Genomic DNA, 16,590 nt, shown 5'->3' on the forward strand with positions numbered 1-16,590 from the left:
CTTTTTGCGGATTTGATTATTGATGACAATTTTGAATTTAGATAGACTCAAAGAGGAGGCATTTTTTGATATTTCTAAAATATTCAAAAATTCAAGTATACAAGAGAACCAGGAGTCTCTACTTGTACTAAGTGTTTTGGAATTGATAAAAGCATTGTACAGAAGTGAATTGTTATCAGAATTTTCCAATCTATGCCAATTTGGATGTTTTTTTCTCCCTATTTTCTGCTTGTATTAATCTATTTAATATGTTGTTTGTTAATTTCTTCTTATTTTTTGCTTGAAATTTGAATATAAAAAAAATGAAAATACATATAACATGACCATAATGACCAGAACAATTATATATTAATTTCAGTTTTACTGTCAACATTTTAAAAAGAAGAAAATCACTTATTCATAAAATCTGCAGACACTTCATCTCAACTTAGATAATGATTTTTATGTATTTTAATGATTATTACATGCATAAACACACACACACAAAAATAATCTAATCATACCTACTTCTAAATGTAAAATCCTTTATATTGTGATGACTGATGAGGGCAGGCAAAATTGGGTACCATTCTCTAGAATGAAGAAGAATAATAAGTGATTAACTTATGTTACATGTTTTATGTTTAACTCACAATAGGTCATACATACAATGTACATGCAAGTGCTGAGTGAGCTTATTATACACAGTCAGACAGTAGTATAAGAAATGATCATGATGATTCTGCATTTAATTATTTTAAATTGCAATCAGATAAGAAAAAATAATTTTTAACCACAGTAGGGAAATGATTATATAGCAATAACAAACTGAAAAGGGTGTAATACATCTGATCATATGACAAAGTATTTGTAAATATTTAACCCCCCTACCCGTCCCCCTTCTACACAACCTCTTTTTTCCGCATCCGATTTCTGTGTATATTACAATAGAATAAAATTTTAATAGTTCAAGTCATTAAAACATTGCTTAAAGGGAGAAATACGTATAAACATGCACACATTTACAGTGTGTAGCGGTGCATCGAAACGCCGAAATGTCGGGTTTCTGCCGAAATGTAAGTAGAATGCGCCGAAATGACCAATGAAATTCTGCAATGACTGTGGATATCAATTGATACGGATACTAATACCTCACAAACATAAACTTTTTGAGGTCAATCCTTATCCCTAAGGTTTTAGAGCCAATTTTATTGTAAATATTGGAGGAACTTGTGCAATAAATTATTCATGTTTCATGCTGGTAGCAATTGAACTGTTAAAGTTTGGTTGAATCAAATTAGTCTAAACATCTAGTTATGAGATCGTGATGTGACATGGTAAATACATGTTGAATTTCTTTTCACGTTTCCGATTCTCATTTCTGTCTTCACCCCCCACCCCCCAAAAAGAACCGAATCATAATCAAGGAAAGTTTGGGAAACCATTTATGAAGATATATGTAAATTGATTCACGATACAGATTGTGTAACCATTACAACAATCTCTATAATACTAATCTGAAGAAGAATAGGCATACATTTCATAGTTTTAACTGGCTTAAGTCAATTATTAAAGATACCCTAAAAAATCAATTTGAACAAGAATGGAGAAGCATTGTTGATAGTTCACCCAAGTGTATTAATTATAGAATTTTTAAAACAAACTTTGGTTTCAAAAATTATCTGCTGAATTTACCAAAAGATTTAAGAGTTACACTTGCAAAACTACGAACGTTTAATCATCATTTGCCAATTGAAACAGGTAGATGGAATAATATTGATAGAAATTTAAGAATATGTACCATTTGTGATTGTAAAACTATTGGTGATGAATTTCATAATGTTATGGAATGCAAGTTCTTTTCGAATGACAGAAAAATATTTCTCCAAAATAGATATTGTAAAAATCCTAACACTTTCAAATTTAATGAACTAATGAACACAAATAATGTAGAAATACAAAAATCATTGTCAAAATTTATTAAGAAAATCTTCAAAACTGTCTGTCCTTCTTGAATCCTCCATATATATAACTGATTATATGTTTACTTTCTTTTCTTTTTTCTTTATATACTTGTCTATTTTTGACCCGTGACTGTAATTTTTGTTTGTATATATGTGTATATGTTCCTCTTGTACCAGTGATCTGGTTTTTAGTGAATAAAGAATAAATAAAATGATTCATTTACTTATTTTAGCTATATTAGCATGCAATAAAATTCAATTAGCTTGGTATAAATTTTGCTGAAATAAACCTACAATAGTTTTAGATATAGATTAAAAAAAAAAAACAAGGACATATATACCACTGTTTACGACCTAGTCGAAAAAAAAATTGGAGTGATTTTAATTTTTTTTAATTATATTTGTTCTTCAATATATGTACGTAAAGTAGTTATTATTAATTTTTTTATTGATCTATATTGATTTTATTAATGGATTAAATACATTCTCAGGTCAAAAATGCAGCATTCAGATGTACATGTAAATCGGCGATCTTTTCTATAGTTTTCAAAACATGCATGTGTATTTATTTAACATGATTAAATCCCTCTATTTTTCCTTAAATTCATTTATTTAACTTAATATGTAAATTTTTTTTTTTTTACTAATTCTGATTTTATGGTTCATTATTCCATCATGGAGTGTGTATAGCGCACGTGCAAAACTTCCTGTTTGTCATGTACCTAATTATGTAATGCCACATAATATTACGCACTTGTCGGGTATACATGAAGATCGATAATTTAGTTTCATTGAGATTTGCAGTCTGTGTATACACAGTAAACATAAATTCAGACATCCATATCATTTCAGACAAATTTTAACAATCTTCATATAATATTATAACAAAGATACTGTAACATTCGTGTACTTGGTCTTTTGCCATTTTTCATCATATATAGCGGGAATATTTGGAACTTTCGAGGGATTCATTTTTTTTTCTAATTAAAATAAATGAATAAAACTTTAGTGTTCTATACTGAACATCAGAAAACAAAAATTGTTCCAATTCAGCTTTACTTAAAAAATAATAAGACTTGTTCAAGCATTAACTTCCGTAACATTCCTTGAAATCAATGTTATATTGAAATTGTTATATTGAAATTGTTGTAAAAAGTTAACGATAGCCGATTTGTTGATTTTTTTTTTTTTAAGTTAACTGATATGTTCTTTAGAGAATTATGATGTTCATTTTGCTATTTGAAACAATTCTTTTTTTTTCATGTTTTATACCCTGAATTGGTCCTCTTATCGTAGAATGACTGGTAAAGATATTTCGTATACATGTACATGTCAAATATATGTACATGTTGTTTTTCTTATTCATTTTGTCTATTTCCTTCTCTGCTAGACATATAGATGGTTGTATAGGAATAGCCTAAATTATTACCTTTCTCTTACCTGTAACATTTTGTATTTATTTAAATATAACTTTGTTGCATATAACCTGAAATAATAATTACACATTGATGTTAAAAAAGGACAACATTGAATATTTCTGATTCAGAACGACTAGCAGTAAAACGCATAGCTTTTACTGACATGTTCACCTGAGCCTTCGTAATTCTGTAAACAAATATGAAATCAAATCCCATAAGTTTTTATTAAAATGAAAGAAAGAAAGAAAAACACGAGGTACGTGGTTTATACACAGCAGTTCCTATTGTCAAGTAAGAGTTATCTCCTTTATATTGCAATCTCGTATCAAACGCTTATTGAATCAAATATAAAAAAAAATATTTTTTTGAATTAATGTTTGGTCAAATGTTAACCAAAAACTTTATTAAAGTAATATATCAAATATTGTATAATAAGAAATTAGAGAGACAACACCGTGGGCGTTTAGATTTTCTCGGCAGGCGTGCTCTACGAAGTATGCAAAATTTAAAACGAATTAAAACTCCAAACTGTGCTTTTTTAATTATTTTGGTTTGGTAAAACATCAACTACTTGGTCTGTAAAAGTAATATATCTAACAAAATACAAATTAATTCGATGACCTAGTAATTTGAATCTGAATTCCAATTCACTGATCTTACATAGTTTAACTTATAGTATTTTTACATCTTAAGTATAAATAAACTAATTCCTAAATTCTCATTAATTATTTTCACTTCCTTATAAGACATGTATACTAAGTTTTATGTATCTTTGAAAAAGATTGTGTATTGGGGAACTGAGTCTGGGCCCTGGTAGGGCGTTGTGTTTGACACAATAAGAACAGTTCTCCAAATACAATCTCATCCTTAGTATTATTAGTAATTCCTATGGTTTTCTTTGGTTTTAATTAAGTTTTAATGTACATATTATGTGCTATTGTTTAGTTCAATCTTTTATAAAATGCTATTGACCAAATAACCTAGCTTTATGCATTTTACAAAGTTTTGGTGTTCTTTGTGTATGTATTCCTTTATAGTTTCCATATTTTTTAAAGCTCTAATTCCAACTTTTCCAACTCATTTTTACAAATTTTCTTTATTTTTCTCATTCATTTCTAAAAAGATTAAATGTTTAAGTGAAAAATAACAATATTTTTATTTTTCCCCATATGATATCCAAAATATGTTTGTTTGGCTTTTCTTTAGAGGTTAATTTTCCATTTTCTTTCTTTCTTTTTTTTTTTTTAAATATTTATTTTTCAAATTCAGAATGATGGCTCTTACATGTATTTGGGGTGGCCTCTACGTGGCAAAAGCTGGGCAAGGTAATCAGACTTTCCTTTTTAAAGTCTATTTAAAACGGCTAACTGTCCCAATATTTGATAATCTAAAAGTATTTGATAATCTGAAAGTACAATTTTTTTCTAATATTAAGTCAAAATTTTTTAATAAGAAACTTATGTTATAAATTTTTCTATTATTATTAGTTTTAATACATAATTATATGGGGTTTTTTTCTTAGCTAATATTCTAATATTCATATTATCCTGATGATAAACATCGTCATTATTTTTTTAAAATAAGGTATATAATATATCATTTACAATTTAAATAAAAACGTAATACGAGACTGACATATTACAAAGCGGAAAAAAAAACAATCGGGCGTGGTATACGGTATACTATGAAGCCCATCAATGGCGGCTGACTTCCTCCAATATTTACGATAAAATGGGCTCTAAAACCTTAGGGGTAAGGATTGACCTCAAAAAGTTTATGTTTGTGAGGTATTAGTATCCGTATCAATTGATATCCACAGTCATTGCAGTATTTCATCAGTCATTTCGGCGCATTCTACTTACATTTCGGCAGAAACCCGACATTTCGGCGTTTCGTGTCACCCAGTGTGTAGTATACTTACATGGTCTTGCACCAAACAACTGCGATTATGATCTGTTATAGTCCGCCGCTGACGGTTCAAGTGGAATTATCCAGACAAACATAGCACATTTAACAGAGAAACATGTTATTGAACTTTAACACAAGTAGGAATCGAGTTTATCATCCAAACATGCTGAAGAAATACGATCTTTTGATGTCCGATCTCTTCTTTGTTTACATGCGAAACTTTTTCCGGTGATCGTTCATGGTTAGATCGTACGCTTTATTACTCGAAGGTAATAGAATAAATGTGTGTTAAGAAAAAAAAAACGTTTATTTTCTTTTGTGATTTTATGAATATTTCTTTTGTAAACGTTCTATGTCCTTTTGCGTTTCTGTAATTTATTTTGAAATATGAATTAACCTTTACTCCAATCTGAAGGCTGTAGGATACAGAATAGGATAGGATAGGATAGGGTCGGATTAACTACTATATATTTCTATCGTGAATCCTCAATCCTGAATCCTATCAAATTCCATCCCATGTCAACTTGTGGGATAGCAGCACTGTACCAATATCTGTGAAAATAAACTATTTTCTACTACTTCCTGTTTGGCCGGAAGTGACGTCATTCGACGCATTTTGATGATCTCGCAAGCTGCTACTTGTCATGTTGAACAACTTTGCTTCTTTGAAGTATTACAAATTCTGGATACTTTTTGAGATATCAGGAAAAATATTTTGGCCCCTTTAGATTCCTTATTATAGGGGCCAGCCCTTTTTTCGAGATATCATTTAAAAGATCTTATAATTCTGCACAAATTTTGTTATATATGTTTTAACAAAATATTTCCAAGTAAAAAGATATCGTACAGAAAGTGTTCGAAATTTTGAAACTTTCGATTCGACTTTTTTCAGGCCATAGCGAGCCTCGACGTGTGGCACTTCCGGTGAAAGTTAACTACGTATTACAGATCTACATATATTGCTCTGTCTTCCCTAAAAGTTTCACGTTCCTGTGATGAGTGGTTACTTAGAGAACCTGCGGACAAACTGACCCTCCAAAAATCACTAAATCGCAAAAATCTTCGGACCGGAAGTGACGTCATCAAAGTAAAAAAAATGTATCAAGATTTTTTAATGTTCTATCAGACCTGAAATTTTCATGAAAATCGAGCGAACCGTTTTCGAGAAATTGCGTGCACAAAATCGGTAAGAAAAAAAATAATAAGAAAAACAGTGGAAAAGAAACCGAAGAATAACAAGAAGGTCTTCCGCTGAAGACGGAAGACCTTAATAATGATAACTAGAAACCTTGTTGCCATGGCAACAAGAAGGTCTTCCGTCCCTTCTCTGTCTTCAAAGAAGTTGATTCCTCTTTAAACAACATGTTATGTTGTGCATTCCCTGTCACACCTTCATACAAAAAATAGTTCCTTCGCCATGCGCTCAGCACTTTGAAGTGAAAGTTGAGGATATTTTGGATGAGACCTTAAAAACCGAGGCCCCGTGTCACGGCAGGTGTTGGCACGATAAAGATCCCTCACTGCTCAATGGCCCTAAGTGCCGAGTAAAAGTCTAAAGGACAAGATAGGCTACCCCTTTTTGGCCCATAAAATGAGTATTTGTTCTTAGTTATGGGTTACACAGAGGTCACAGGAAGGTCAGAAAATACGTTAATTTCCGAATTTTCTCATTTTTGTGCAAATTTTCATCGATTTTACAGCACATTTTGTTTCAGAAAACATAGAGCACAAGCTTGCCTATCTACCAAATTGATATATTTCTCTATGTTTCCCGAAGTGAAAAGTATCTCAAATTTGACGAAATTTAACCAGAATTGAGGAAATTCAGGAAAATGTCCTACTTCTGCAACCTCTTGTGGCCTCCGTGTAAGCTTTGAATCAAAATTAGTGCTGGTTTTAAAACAAGCATCATTTTAAGTTCTTAACTACAAACTATCACAATTTTAACTGTGTTCTGATTTTTACACCAAATAAGGGGCTAGAATGGGCCTTTACCATACCTTGTCCTTTGATGCCCTTCGCCGGTGGTCACGTCTCTATATAAGTGAAAAATTCTCGAATGGGACTTAAACAACATACAATCAATCAATCAATCATACATAAAATATGATTAAACGTTTATATTTTGAAAATATTGCAAGACTGGAACGAAAAAAATACGAGATATCAAGGAGGGGGAGGACCTATGTTCCAAAACATCTTTGTGTGAATATTTTTAAACTTTGAGATTCTCACACTTAATTGTACAAAATATAAAATTATTTTAAATATTTTTTTTTTAATTTAAGACCTACATGTATCTACACTATTTTATTTTATTTTACCCGATTTCATGCATTTCAGGCCCCCTCCCTGAGTCAGCACCACACAAGCATAACAAAATGATTGAACACTTTACGTGAAAACATATTTTTTCACATACTGTTTCAAGTATACAGATTTTTATGTGTTTCATTGTGTTAATACACTGTATACCATTAATTAACCATACCTTTATCCGCTAAGTCGCTTTGAGCTCTTAATTATGGCGGATCTTGCTCTAAACTAAATGTCATTGAAGTTCCCTCTCATTTGAAATTGCTATTTTTATTCAATCAAGATGAGAAAATAATAAATTCTACTTTCAAAATATAATTTGACAAATCTCCGATTTGTGATTCAATTGCATAGGTACCTAGCTACATTAACATTTTTACCTTATTTTGTCATATCACACACATATGCACATTAATTAGTGCAAAATTCAACTGCAAACTCTTTATGAAGGAGTAAAAAGACACAGTACCATTGTGAAGTCAAACACCATTGATCTGACGTTGAACGACATACCCCCCCCCCCTTAAAGATAAAATATTACATTTGAGCCCAAACAACAGTGTAAAAAAAAAAATCGGACATTCTGGGGATTGAATAGTGCAAAATTTAACTGCAAACTCTTTATGAAGGAGTAAAAAGACACAGTGCCATTGTGAAGTCAAACACCATTGATCTGACGTTGAACGACATAGCCCCCCCCCTTTAAATATAAATAAAATATTACATTTGAGCCCAAACAATAGTGTGAAAAAATTTGGACATTCTGGGGATTGAATACGAGTTGTCCGCGTGAAAATTCAACATGCTTACCATTATGCTATCAAAGACCATCGTATCAAAGTAGCAAGCAATAAATATCTAGAGTACGGGTTAATCCATTTTTGAAAAAATTACATATTTAGCATTCTGATAAGATTCTCTATTTAACCTATAAATATCATAAAAAAATAATGAAAAACAAAAAAGTTCAAAAAATTACCCTTTTTAAATCACTTCCTGTGACGACCGGAAGTGGCGACGACACACGAAATGTTTCAATCACACATCTACAAATCACCTTCTATCATACCTGAAAGTTTCAGACTCCTACCTTTAACAGTTACCGAGAACATTCACGGACTAGATTTTTAGTGGAAAAAGTGAAAAATCGTAATAATTCCTGACCGGAAGTGAATTTTTCCAAACTTTTTCAATCTTTCAAAATGGCATGAGATAACACATCACTCCTGCAAATTTGGCTGAAACTGATTGAGTAGTTTTTGAGATATCGCGATTTGTAAAGGTCAGAAAAATAAAAATGAAAAATAATAATAATAATAATAATAACTAGACTCTTGTTGCCATGGCAACAAAAAAGTCTTCCGTTCTACTAAATCTGTAAGAATTTGCTTTTTTCTGTGTAAAAAACATACATATCATATTTACTGTGAAAGAAATAAATAACTGGAGGAAAGTCCTTTCAGTACTTAAGGTACTTTGATTTTCATGATCAATCTTGTATAATGCATTTGGCACCTATGAGATATTTACGTATATCATAGAGCAAGGATAATTAGCATTTTCAAAAAAAATGTTTGAAATCAATTCTAAGACAAACAAACAGACGAACGAACACCGTACTATCATAAACTTTACTGTGTATATGTTCTGGCATAGTTGTGATGGTGTTATAAAAAAAATTATAATGTATTAAGCAGGGTTCGACACTAACTTTTTGAGGCTTTAGTCCAGCCGGACTAGTGTTTCATTACTTTTACTAGTCCGCACGCGATTTTATTAGTCCGTCAAAAAAAAAGAAACATCAATGTTTTTAACATTAATTTAACGTGACAATTAATATACGTATTATTTTTTGAAATAAACAAAATATTTACGTGAAATATATTATTCCACAGATTCATTGAAATCTCGCAATCAGCAAATACGAACGTTTTTTTGTCTTTACATTACATCCAAAACGTCCAACATCTTTCTTAAAAGATACTAAATCATACTAAATCATGATCGCTAAAACTTTATACTTCATATCGATCAGTCGGAAAAATTAAGCGCTGAATTGGCCTGGTTTTGCGTAACTACCAGCCAAAAGCTAGAAATCTAAAAATACATGCGGGGTTTTCCAGTAAAAGTTGTCGAGAATCGGACATCGGTAATTTATTCATAATGTTTTTCAGAAATTTTTATTGGTCCGTTCGGACTAATTAGCCACATATTTTATTAGTCCGAATGAAAATGTATTAGTCTGAGACTAACGGACTAACGTTAGTGTCGAACCCTGTTAAGTTAGTATCAAATTAAACGTAAAGTCACTGAGTTTTGAATATAATATAATATTAAGATTTGACAGCATACCTATAAGAAAGATTATTCAATTACAGTAATTATTCAGCAATCGATTGATTGATTGATTGATTGATTGATTGATTGACTATTCATCTTCTTCTCTTAGAATCATTTGGCCCATTTATCACACTGGTCAAATCCTCACATTATATGACAAGAAAAACATTTAGCGTATTAGATAATCAAACGCTCTCGTGTTATGATCAATCCATTCTATTCATGTGAATGATATGTAGAATTCAAACGTATGCTGCAGATGCCCGTTTTCATAATTGTATTAAATGTTTAGTCAGTAACACGTCTTTCCGATGATGGCAAATTCACAGCTAATTAATTACCTATTTAAAATTCTAATATAAGCCTCGTATTGCACCACCGAAACACTAAATCTGTGTCAGAGTCAAGTGATTTTAGTGCGTTACTGTTGGGACCCACTTTCTTTGAAACAGGTCAAAGTGTTAACAATGAGTAGGTTGTTTGCTTAGTTCATTAAAATTTCTAATTAAACTTTTCTTGGTCATCCTTCCAAAGTTTAAATAAAAGTGATGCACCAACTACGGGTGTATATATGATAAATTCTCAAATTTGATTTTTTTTGTTTGTTTGTTTGTTCTTTAACGTCCCTCTCGAGAATTTATCACTCACATGGAGACGCCAGCACTCGCCGGTGGAGACTGCAAATTTTTGTCCTATACTTTGGCACTTATCACCATTGATCAGTGAGGAATCTTTTTTGTGCCAGCACCTTCTGCGACACGGGACCTCGATTTAAAGGATCCAAAGGACCGGTCTCCACGTCCCACAATCGAAGTTTATAATACCGAGATATTTTATTTTTTTTATTTTATTTTATTTTTTCACAAGTTTGTTGCATTGGATTTACTTAAAGATCATACTTCAAGATCATTTCGAACTCAGGCTATTTTATTGCAGTGCAGACAGCGCGGGTGATCTTGATTGACATGTCAACACACGTGCACTTCGTGTGATACTTTTTAAGCAGAAAAATATACAGAATGTGACCATGACTGACTATGAAATCAGAAAACATTTAATAAAGAATGGGTGTGACTGATATAGAACTAATTTTTGGTCTATGTAAATAGATAGGAGGATCGGGATTAAGAGGGAATCTCTCTCCCCCTCTCTCTCTCTCAGACGTAAATTGAACATTTCATGACAAATCCACAGGCACTTGGGGTATGGATCCCCCCCCCCCCCTTTTCCATTTTTTTTCCTTTTAAATCTGGGATTGAGTCACCTTTTTCCAATTTTTGTATTCTAATATTCACTATATATTATCAATAATGTAACTCTTTTGTCTCTATAAGCTGTTTTTAAATATATCATTTTCGACTGATACATAAAAAGAGAGTTATGTATCAGTCGAAAACGATATATTCAAAAACAGCTTATAGAGACAAAAGAGTTACATTATTGATAACATACAGTGAATATTAGAATACAAAAATAGGAAAAAGGTGACTCGACCCCAGATTTAAAAAGAAAAAAAATGGAAAAGGGGGGGGGTCCATACCCCAAGTGCTCTCTTTTTATGTATCAGTAGAAAATGATATATTTAAAAACAGCTTATAGAGACAAAAGAGTTACATTATTGATAACATACAGTGAATATTAGAATACAAAAATAGGAAAAAGGTGACTCGACCCCAGATTTAAAAAGAAAAAAAATGGAAAAGGGGGGGGGGGGGTCCATACCCCAAGTGCCTGTGGACAAATCTACCATTATAGAATATGAAATTCTGTATACATGTAAATGGTAATTATATTCACATGTTCCAGATTTAAATCTAAAACGAATATATAATTCAAATGCCTAGCTGCACGAACGTCTCCAAATATTAATCAAGACGGGGGGGGGGGGGGGGAGCTTCAAAGGAATTAGATAGTTGCATTATAAATTTATGAATTATAAGGAAAAGTACGGACGTCAGTTGCATGTACATAATTATATATCATTGCATAAAATTGTGTTCATTCAGGTACATGTATATACTTATCCCACATATCAACAGGACCTGTGCAATTTTTTTTATCATGTTTTTTTTTTCTCAAAAGAAACATACAGAGTAGCATTATTTCACACAGAATCGCATTTTCACATATTTTTTTTTTTAACTCTGGAGTATTTGACAAGAATCCAAGAATCGCCTTTTCACATCTTTTATAACTCCTTGGGTATATAGAATATAGATCATGTGACATAAATAATTTAACTTTTTATCAAAAATACATGTAATAACCAAATCTAATCTACATGTATATACTGATTTTCTTTCTTTTAAGTGACAAATATCAATTTATTTCCAAAGGCTTTAATACAGTCTGTATTACAAATTTCTATCGCTCAGTTCCTTTTTAAGTGTACTGAATATTTTTTAATATCGAAAATAAAACTCGGAAATCGGGATAATTTCGCATTCAAATCATAGAGAATAATAAATCGTCTGCATTATAGAAGGCTTAGTAACTATCTTATTCCGAACTTACTATACGAGATAGATAAATTGCATGCCTGTCCATCACTATAAATGTATATTCAGTGCTTATAATATATTTACTTGAATTACATACCTAGCAGATATAGTAATTTTTTTTTTACATATATTCATGTGTAAATCAATTAACTGTCAATACAGACTTACACTACACTGGCAACTTCAAACTTTACATGCACTGGAAGCGGTAACTAACGTACTCTTAAATTTTGAAGAGTGAATATAGAACGTCTAAATATTTTGATATGGAGAGTGTATATGTCCCTGACGTCATCGATACTATTTCCGCCTTTATCTCGAAAGTTCTATTCTCACTTACAAGTCAGAGTTATCTTTCTTTGCCCATTGTCTACACACTAGGTAAATAGGGAAAATGACGGTACCGAAAATCTGCAAAATGTGGAATCTGATTTCAAAACAAATTATATATTTAATATCTGTAGAATAACCTCTGTTATACATAATAATATCTTGAAAAAATATTAAAAAACAAAAAAGTTGAAAATTGACCAAACAGAAGTTCACTTCCGGTTCGGACAGGAAGTACCGGAAACACACGAAAATAACTTCGAAACAAAGAGAATGTCATGATCTAATACCCCTGTTAATTTCACATCTTTACCTCAAACCGTTTCCGAGAAAAATTCCGGACAAAAGTCCATTTAAAAATTGGAAACTCTGCCATAACTTCGGACCGGAAGTGAATTTTTCAAAAAACGGAATTTTATATAAACTTCATATATCAGCCTACTATCATGTGAAAAATTGTGAAAATCTATCCAACCATCTCTGAGTAATCGCGCTCACAAAATTTGGGAGGAATAATAATAATAATAATAATAATAAAAAGAAACAATACAATCACTATAAGTCTTCCGTTGTGAACGGAAGACTTAATAAGAAACAGTAGAATCACTATAAGGTCTTCCGTGAAGACGGAAGACCTTAATAATAAGAAACAGAGTAAAAACAATATGTTCCCCAAACTTCGTTTGGGGAACATAAATATAAGTAATAAAGTATCATTTTAAAACATCTATCGGGCATTATGGAATTTGATCTTGTGACCAAGCCGTATTTATATCCCGATAAATGTTTTAAAATGATACGGTGTACCTTATTTTTTAGTTAACGTCTTTTTCTGTAAAATATCCAAATATGAAACAGATGTATCAGACTAAATGATATCTTTTACAGGCACTTGGGGTGTGAACCCCCCCCCCCCTTTTCCTTTTTTTTCATTTTAAATCTGGAATCAAGTAACTTTTCATATTTTTATATTCTAATTTGCACTCTATATATTATCGATAATGTAACCCTTTTGTCTCTATAAACGGTTTTTAAATATATCGTTTTCGACTGATACATAAAATAAGGGAAGGCTTACAACTCCTTTCCCGTCGTCTGCCTCATCTCGCTTCAACTTCGCGTGATTATTTATCTAAAGCATAAGAAGACATGGAACATGCATACATCAATAAATTTGTTATACGTTCTTATTTCTTATTATATTTCCATTTAATTTTTAAGTGACCCCTATTTGTAAATATTTCGATTAAATAATCCTCATCTAGGGTAAATTATTTTTTAAAAATATATAATAAAGTACATTTAACATTGAAAAGCAGTATGTAAAATAGATCATTAATTGGTACATGTATATAGTGAATCCACAGAGAGAGAGAGAGAGAGAGAGAGAGAGAGAGAGAGAGAGAGAGAATTATTTGACTGAATTCTCAGGATATTGTGTTCAAATTTGCACATATATGATTTTTTTTCCGACTAACCGATTACAGATTTACTAACCGATTACCATTGTTCCGACCGAGTAACCGGTTAACCGATTGCAAATTGACATCCTTAATATATATATACGGATTATCTACACAGTTAAATTGTAAATTTATCACATGTGTTGCTTTGTGAGATAATCAGGAGAGTTTCCATCCTGAATGTGATGATCTCCCTGCAGTGTCACTAACAATAGCGTCATTATTCCATGATGCATGTGTCCTTACAAAGACATCGTCTTCTGCAGTAACTTGCGCCACGACGATCCCCGTTCCTTCAAAATCTACACCAGAGGTAACATGTGTACGAATTATACCTTGTTCTTTGTGTTCACCATCAGCTGAGTTGAGTGATTATAATTACTGTAAATCCGTATTGTCCAAGTGAATACGTAAATTCCAGTTTCCGGCACAATGAAAACTCCTGTGGAAGGATGATACCCGTTTCCAATGTTGATTTTCACTACATCAAACCTCAAGGAATATTGAACAAATATTGAAGGTGTATGCCGAGACATGTAAGCGTAGAATGCTATGGAGTTCGTTGTAAGAGTAGACTGCAATCTTTCTAAAAGAGAAATCAAGGGCATATTACGTTTCGTGCAAAGAAACTATTCAAGCATTATCGTAACTCGGAGAAAATCATATACTACTTACTAAAGTCTCACCTTTATATATTTTAAACAGGAATTGGTTACATTAATTCTATAAATGTAAACTTATGTAATAACTGATTTAAATGGATGATTTAGAAACAGCTCAGTACATAAGGTTTGTGGAAGAAGACCCATGGGGTACACAGGGTATATTACGGATATAATCCTTATATTTTTAGCTACACATTAGTTTGAGATCTAACACGGAGTCATACAGGGTGCGAAATGGAAATCCGTATTGAGTGAGGCGAAGTCGACTTCTAATATGAATTTCCATTTAACATTCTGGATAACTCTATATTAGGTCTCAGACTAAACATTCAGCGAATTCATCCCGCTGAAGACCTTAATAAGATTGGTTTTGAGGTCAGTAACATATCCATACAAATACACATGTATAATTCAAGTTATCATTGAACCTTATATATTTTCAGTATTACATCACCACAGTTAAAAATATATGCAATAAATTTCAACAAATAAATCGGTTGCTTGTCAGCATTTGTTAGCCAATCAATACTCTACAAATTTTTCTGAAGCGGAAACAAAATCTTGCTCTTTTGTTTCCATCTAAGCATCTCTTGCTATGATATGTATGTATACAAAATCACATTGTAAAAAAACAAAATCGTTCTGATTTAATACACAAGTACTCTGAGGATGAAAATAAAAGGATACTGGAGTTCCTCGTTGACAACATCTATGTAGTCTTTGAAGACTAGGCCTTCCAGTAATCTCTTGGAATCCGTATTTGCATTTATGTGCTCCTTTATTAGCTGACCTTTTATATTCCTATGAAGCAGAATTTATTCAGAAACGTCTACATGAGAAGAAGAAAACACTTGTTTTGGCCTTCAACTCGACATTCATATATCTCGACGACGTTATATCAAATAAAAATAGTTACTTTCATTCGACCCCTTATATTTCAGTGAACACGAAATAAAGGACATCAAAGAGTTTGCCAAATCTCTCTCATAAGTGAAATAAACTCATCAGCTTTCCTATCTTCATTTATTGTTTTGTTAATCTGAAGAAACTTTTTCTGCATAACTTCGTTTTTGTGTGACAGACTTTCAATTTATTGTCTAAGAGGCAAAGTCTCATTTTTTAGATTGTCTAAATATATTTCTTTGAATTGTTCTCTTTCGTGTTTTAACTGCTCACATTGATTATTTGTCTTGTTTGTTTTGATGAAGTCTTTCAGACGGGTTTTCATTTCTGAGTTTTCCAGATTAAGTTCTCGATTTTGTTTTTGCAGAGACGAAGTTTGTTTCTTTAGAAAAGCTATCTCTGTCTCGTTTATCTACTGTAAGATTTCTGGTGTAACCTATTGAAGAGCGTATGAATTTTAATTCCTTATTAAGTCTTGAGTTCTTCTCTTCCATTTTCTGTTGCCTTGTCTCCAACGTATCTAATTTTTTTGTTACATCATCAAGTATTTTTATCATACTTTCAGTAATGTTTTTGTTGTCAATAACATCCATTGCTATTTTCTGAACGTTCTGTACCATCGAGAGGCGCGCTAAGCTTTCCTGATTAGGAATATTCCTTAGAACACTAGATACTTTTTCTGAAGTGGTACCCGGTAAGGACTGAGAATTATCCGATTGTGATTTCCCGGAAGAAGAGAGAAGGCAATCGATCTCGTTTAAAGAGATTAAATACATAACAAAAAGCCACATTAAAACAACTAA

The 16,590-nt window shown here is 31.8% G+C and overlaps 1 protein-coding gene across 1 annotated transcript in view; it reads left to right on the top strand.

The window, feature by feature from the left end:
- Positions 1–5,607: 5,607 nt before the first annotated feature.
- Positions 5,608–16,590, top strand: part of LOC133185803 (uncharacterized) — a 147,588-nt gene continuing 136,605 nt past the window's right edge. The window contains exon 1 of the mRNA XM_061321094.1: positions 5,608–5,616. The gene's annotated coding sequence lies outside the window, so the exon portion shown is untranslated. The remainder of the gene's footprint in view (positions 5,617–16,590) is intronic.

The sequence above is a fragment of the Saccostrea echinata genome, unplaced genomic scaffold (genome assembly GCF_033153115.1).
Source record: "Saccostrea echinata isolate AGI-Se365-2 ecotype Australia unplaced genomic scaffold, CSIRO_AGI_Sech_v1 ptg000012l, whole genome shotgun sequence".
Taxonomy (NCBI): domain Eukaryota; kingdom Metazoa; phylum Mollusca; class Bivalvia; order Ostreida; family Ostreidae; genus Saccostrea; species Saccostrea echinata.